Raw genomic sequence first — 6,246 nt, 5'->3', positions numbered from 1 at the left:
TGATTCAAGAAACAATACGATTTATTTTATAGGTCAAGTATTGTGATAATTGCAACAGAAATCACTTATTAGTCTACCTTATGAGGCAACTGACTGGATGAGCCCGACTGGCATCCGTAGCTACGCAACTGGTAAGAAGGCATCTGTCACAAATCTGGTCTGTGGACTTCCGTTTACTCACCATCAGAGGTCACTCCTCCATCACATTGACTTTTGCACCACACTACTGTTGCACTTCACCCACGGACTACAATTCCCATCATCCATTGCACTGACGACACACAGCTGTCATCAATCTCACATTGCTCTGATCACACAGCTGATTGCACCGATTACACACGCTGATTAGCTGCCTTACCGAGCCTTCTGTGTGTATGTCTAGTCTGGTTCTGCGTATAATACTCTCCTAGTGTTAGCTGCCTTACCGAGCCTTCTGTGTTTTCTAAGTCTAAGTTTAGTTTGTTTTATTTATAGTCTCATTTCCTGTTTCCGGCCCTTGTATTGTGGATTTACCCTTGTCTCACCATTTCGGACTCTGTGTATACCTCGTTTGGATTATTGCTCAGGTTATCGGACTACACCTCTTCTCAAGCCCTCTGGATATTGTTCACCGATCGAGGACCCACGCATGCCCTAGGATTACTCTTGTGTCTTGTCCGTGCCATACCTGTTTGCTGGTGTTTTGACCCTGCCTGTTATTTTTCTATGTTTATTAATAAAAGCTTGCAAATGGATCCGCACGTCTCACGTCTCGTTCACCCCGTTACAGAATCAAGGCATGTTTATAAGTGTGTGTTTGTTTACATTTAATATTTCATTTTCTAAAGATTTGTTCTACTTCAGCATATTTTAACAAATGTCTCCATATTAAGAATAAAGTTATTCATTCAATTTATTTATTCATAAATGAATTAGTTTCTTCCACTTTTCATTCATTCACTCCCTCCCTCAGTAAGTCATTCATCTACTGCAATTGCTGATGGCATTGACCTTCAGGCCTTGTTCATCAACATGGTATGACAAAAATGTTTCCATATCCTCTTGGCACTGAAATATAAAACAAAAAGTCATCCTTTGCTTCAGAGTTTTCCCCCCCTCGGGACCTTCATGAGGGCACTTTGTTGATCACTGTTCATCTGAAGAAAAGTAGGCTCTCCACGGAATAAGTCTCTGTAATTGTGTATCCAGTACCACGCTGTATGAAGCTCTCTCACAGTGAATCTCTCACAAAATCATTGAAGTTATCAGTGTACTACTCATACGTAAAATATGTAAATGTATATATTCGTATAACACCTTTCTAATATCACGTTGCCAGCAGTAATACAGCCATGTAGAGTCTGTCATAGCCTTCTAGGCAAAACCTCTTCATCAGCTGAATGCAATCAACGGCACCTCCTCCTAAAAACACACACAAAAATAAATAATTGACACATAACAGTAGTTTGATGTCATACTTGTGTGAAAATCCAACTTACCTCTGTGAATGTTAATGGACATGATGTACAGGTGCTGAAAGCATACTGTGAAATACAAATAACACTAGAAGACTTTGATTGTATTATCTAACAGCTTTGACAAATTAAATCAGTATGTAGACACCACAGTAATTCCCTAAAACTGGAAAAGGAAAAGTGCATCCACACTTAGTTTTAAAAGCAACTGCTAACTTGTTTAAACATGTATACATACTTAAATTAGCTTGACATAGTTCCATCATATAAAATATACCTCAAGGTCTCTTCCTGGGTCAATGAAGGTTGCAACATGTCTGGCATTTCAAAGAAAACGTGAAAGTAAATGATCAGTTCTGTTGCCTGAGGATGAGGCACTTTGATGAACAAGGCTCCTTTTGAAAATTGTAACCAAATAAGTGAAGTGAAGTGAAGTGACATTCAGCCAAGTGGTGACCCATACTCAGAATTCGTGCTCTGCATTTAACCCATCCAACGTGCACACACACAGCAGTGAACACACACACACACACCGTGAACACACACCCGGAGCAGTGGGCAGCCATTTATGCTGCAGCGCCCGGGGAGCAGTTGGGGGTTCGGTGCCTTGCTCAAGGGCAGCTCAGTCGTGGTATTGAGGGTGGAGAGAGAGCGCTGGACATTTACTCCCCCCACCTACAATTCCTGCCGGCCGGAGACTCGAACCCGCAACCTTTGGATTACAAGGCCGACTCTCTAACCATTAGGCCACGACTTCCCCCATAACATGCCCAGAACAAGGCATGTTATGGGGGACAAATTATCAAATTATTAATTAACAAATTATCTTTAGTCTCAACCTAAGTTTGGTTCTGTAAGTCTCATCTCTAACACCATCAGGGTGAAGAGAATCAAGAAAAAGTATCTCCCTCTTAGCTACCAACATAATATTTTGTTAATATCCATGAAATAGAACTCATGATAGAACTCAAAATAGACTATGATATCCTTGGACCTCACATTTTCCTAGTGTTGAGACAAAATAATATGTATGCACAAAAATCATATACTTCTGTGCCTGTTCCCAATAAAGTTCTTTCTCGGTTGATGAGTATATGCTGAACTTACAGGCAAACAATGCACTAGGTCAACATTTTGGTCTTTCCAGGCAGGAACAACACAGAGGTAAACAATGTTAATTGTTCCCCTTATGGAAAGAAAATTATAAGTTATTAAACGTGCACATATCATATCAGTATAATGTAAATGTCTTTGTGCAGCTTCTTCCACAAGCTTAAGGCAAGCATTTACAATCTGAAATTGCATCCCTGTAAAAGCTGCCATGTGTAACATTATGCCGGTGGGTTTCTTTTTTTTTTTTACTTTTTGCACATGTTGGCTAGTTTGAGGACACTTTAAAACGCACTAACCCATACTGATCCACTTATCCACCTCTCCATCACAAATCTAGGCCTGCTTTGTACAAACATTGCAAAAGCCTATCACTGCTAATCACACTTCTGTCCAGCAGTCAGTCATAGGGAGACATGAGGACATAGGGGAAGCCCATCTGGGACAAGAAAGCAGCAGTCAGGTAATTTCACCACGAAGGGAATCAAAAACTGATTGTTTGAAAATTGGGCTCTATAAACAAGTCAGCCACAGAAAGCATGTAAGAGTGTGATTCTCATATGTTAAATAGAGACTGATAACAGATAAGGGGCAATAGCAAGGTGTTGGGACTTCTCTCTTCTCTCACCTTATCTAACTACACTATCTGAATCATCACATACAGCTACAAACAAATCATCCCGAAACAGGAAACAAATGTTAAAGGGATAGTTCACCCTCATGTCGTTCCAAACCCGTAAGATCATCGTTCATCTTCAGAACACAAAATAAGATATTTGTGATGAATTCTGAGAGCTCTCTGACCCTCTCATAGACTGCAAGATCAAGGTCTAGAAACGTAGCAAGGACATCGGTAAAATAATCCACGTGACATCAGGGGTTCAACTGTAATTTTACGAAGCTATGAGAATACTTTTTATGTGCAAAAAAATAAATAAATAAATCAACAATTCGTCTCCGCAGCATCACCCTGGCACCATTTTGGAGTATCACATACGTAAATAACGTATGCTGTTCTGAGTCAGCTGCGGCACACAGATACGTTGTTCTTGTTCAGATCAAAGCATAAACAATGTAGAAAACATATCCGCATGGTGCAGCTGACACAGAACAGCATACGTTGTTTATGTTCAATGGATACTCTCCAAAATGGCACCAGGGTGACACGGGGGAGATGAATTGTTAAATAAAGTCGTTGTTTTTATTTTCTTTGCGCACAAAAAGTATTCTCGTAGCTTCCTAAAATTACGGTTGAACCCCTGATGTCACATGGACTATTTTAGCAATGTCCTTGCTACGTTTCTGGACCTTGATCGTGGTAATTACATTGCTGTTCATGCAGGGTCAGAAAACTCTCAGATTTCATCAAAAATATCTTAATTTGTGTTACGAAGATGAATGAAGGTCTTACGGGTTTGGAACGACGTGAGGGTGAGTAATTCATGAAAGAATTTTCATTTTTGGGTGAACTATCCCTTTAACATTTGTATGTACTTAACGTCTGCTTTAAGTATGTACTATAAATCTCATTTTAATGGACTGAGAAAGATTTACTGGTTTACTTAAAGCCTTTATGTATAATGCATTATATAAAGGGTCATTAAGGGCTATAATGCATTATCATTATTCATAATGTGCGTTGTTATGCATCATATCAAGTCGTAAATAATTATAACTGAATTTAAAATGCATAGTGTAACAATGAATTGATAAGTGTTATAATGTATTAACTGTGGTTACAATTATTTATGAGATTGTACAATGAATTATAAGCTGCATTACAAAGCATAATTAATGCATTAAAACTACTTTTATAATGCATTATACATAAAGGCTTTAAGTAAAGTGTAATCTCTAGTTCTTGCTGCGATACGTTATTTCAGTCTTCAACAAAGACACTTGCAAGTTCCCAAACACTTTTCGGAGGACACATTGTTACATGTGCCTTTCCACTGAAAGGATGATCAGCTGTCCTTTATTATTTTATCTCATGGGTATAGACAGTATCCATAAACTAAAACAGATGCATTGCTGCTTCAAAGCCCATGTTAGTCAGCGACAGTCATGTTTTTGGATGTTTCTGTAAAGTTTCATATCAACGACTGCCAAGAAATCATAATTTCATGTGTAATGATCTAGAAGAAATTCACATCAGCAAACAAAATAATTCTTTCAAGTTTTCTTGAGATACTGTGTCAGTTTTCATTTTCAATATATATATATTTATTTATATATACAGAATATATAAAGTTTATTTGCAAAAACAGATAAATCTGTTTTTGACATTTTTCAAAAATCATGTTTTTATTGTGTTTTATTGTGTTAGTTAGCTGTTTTTTTTTTGTTATTTTTTAACGCAGTCAAAATAACCCATCTGCAGTTTGATTGAGATTCATTTGAATGCACAAGGAAAAAAACATGATTTCTGAGAATTTTTAAAAACTGTTTTTGCAAATGAACTCTTCATATATATATATATATATATATATATATATATATATACTGTATATCGTTATGGAAAAATTGGCCAAATTTAGTTTTACCAGTTTTTAAAAATGCATAGGAACTGTCATAAGAGTTTTGGTACTACAAAACAACAACAACAACAAGGTATTGAGCAAAATTACATACATTTTTTCCATAACGTTTTTACATTACCCCAATCTTTATCTTATTGTAATCTTAAACTTTATGCTGCAGTTTAAAATCTTTTTAAACAAGCATGTGTTTTTAAAGCAGGTTATGTTTCGTGTTTCTTTCTTCTGTAAAAGGATCACTGACACTTTGTGACACAGATAAACGAGTGAAGTACCACAATGAGAAACTAAACAAAAGCAAACATGAAAGAGAAACCAAATCTATGTGCTCAGAATCATGCATTATCCGTTATACCTAAACCACGGGCTGCATTTGAACATCTGTGGGCAGACTGAGCTCTAACTGAAAGGTTGTAACCAAATCTCTGGTCGCTTCAGATGGACTGTGCCTGTAACTAATGTACAATATTGTGGTATTAAGTAAGAACGACAGAGCTGCTAAATGACAGATGTGTGAATTCATGTTTAATGGGGATTGTCATTGTGATTCAGGGATGAGAGGGAAACATTTGGCACAGTCGCTCGTGTTCAGAGGTGTAAAAAGTACAGATATTACACTAAAAACAAATGGTGTAGACACAATTTTCACTCAGAAATTCTAAGTCAATTTCACTATTAATTACAAAGTAACACACTGAAATACAAATAGTATTCTTGTAAAATAGACTCCAATAATCTTCATTTACAACTTCAGAAAAATATATTTTTTTAAGTGTATGTCAAAATCAAGTCTAATAACTTGATTAAAATACTTGAGTAAAAGTGTAATTGTACTTTTTAATTCTAATATTTTCACTCAGAAATCACAAATTTCACAAGTAGAAATTTTCTCCTTTAGAATATTTTATGAAAATGAATATAAAAAAACCTGACAAAATCACCATTGTTCTAAATATATAAGACTCCAGATCGCAGACGATGTTAAACTGAAACCAACATCACCAATCTGTAACCTGATATATTTTCAGCTAAAATTAGAATCAGATGATTTTACTGTGGTTTGACATTTGAATATATGGGGATTTTAGATTAATAATAAAGACCAAAGATTATTCCCACTTAACTGAAGTGCACTGACTTAAGAG

Source organism: Barbus barbus, assembly GCF_936440315.1.
Source record: "Barbus barbus genome assembly, chromosome: 14".
Taxonomy (NCBI): Eukaryota; Metazoa; Chordata; class Actinopteri; order Cypriniformes; family Cyprinidae; genus Barbus; species Barbus barbus.
Note: the sequence above shows the minus strand (reverse complement) of the source record.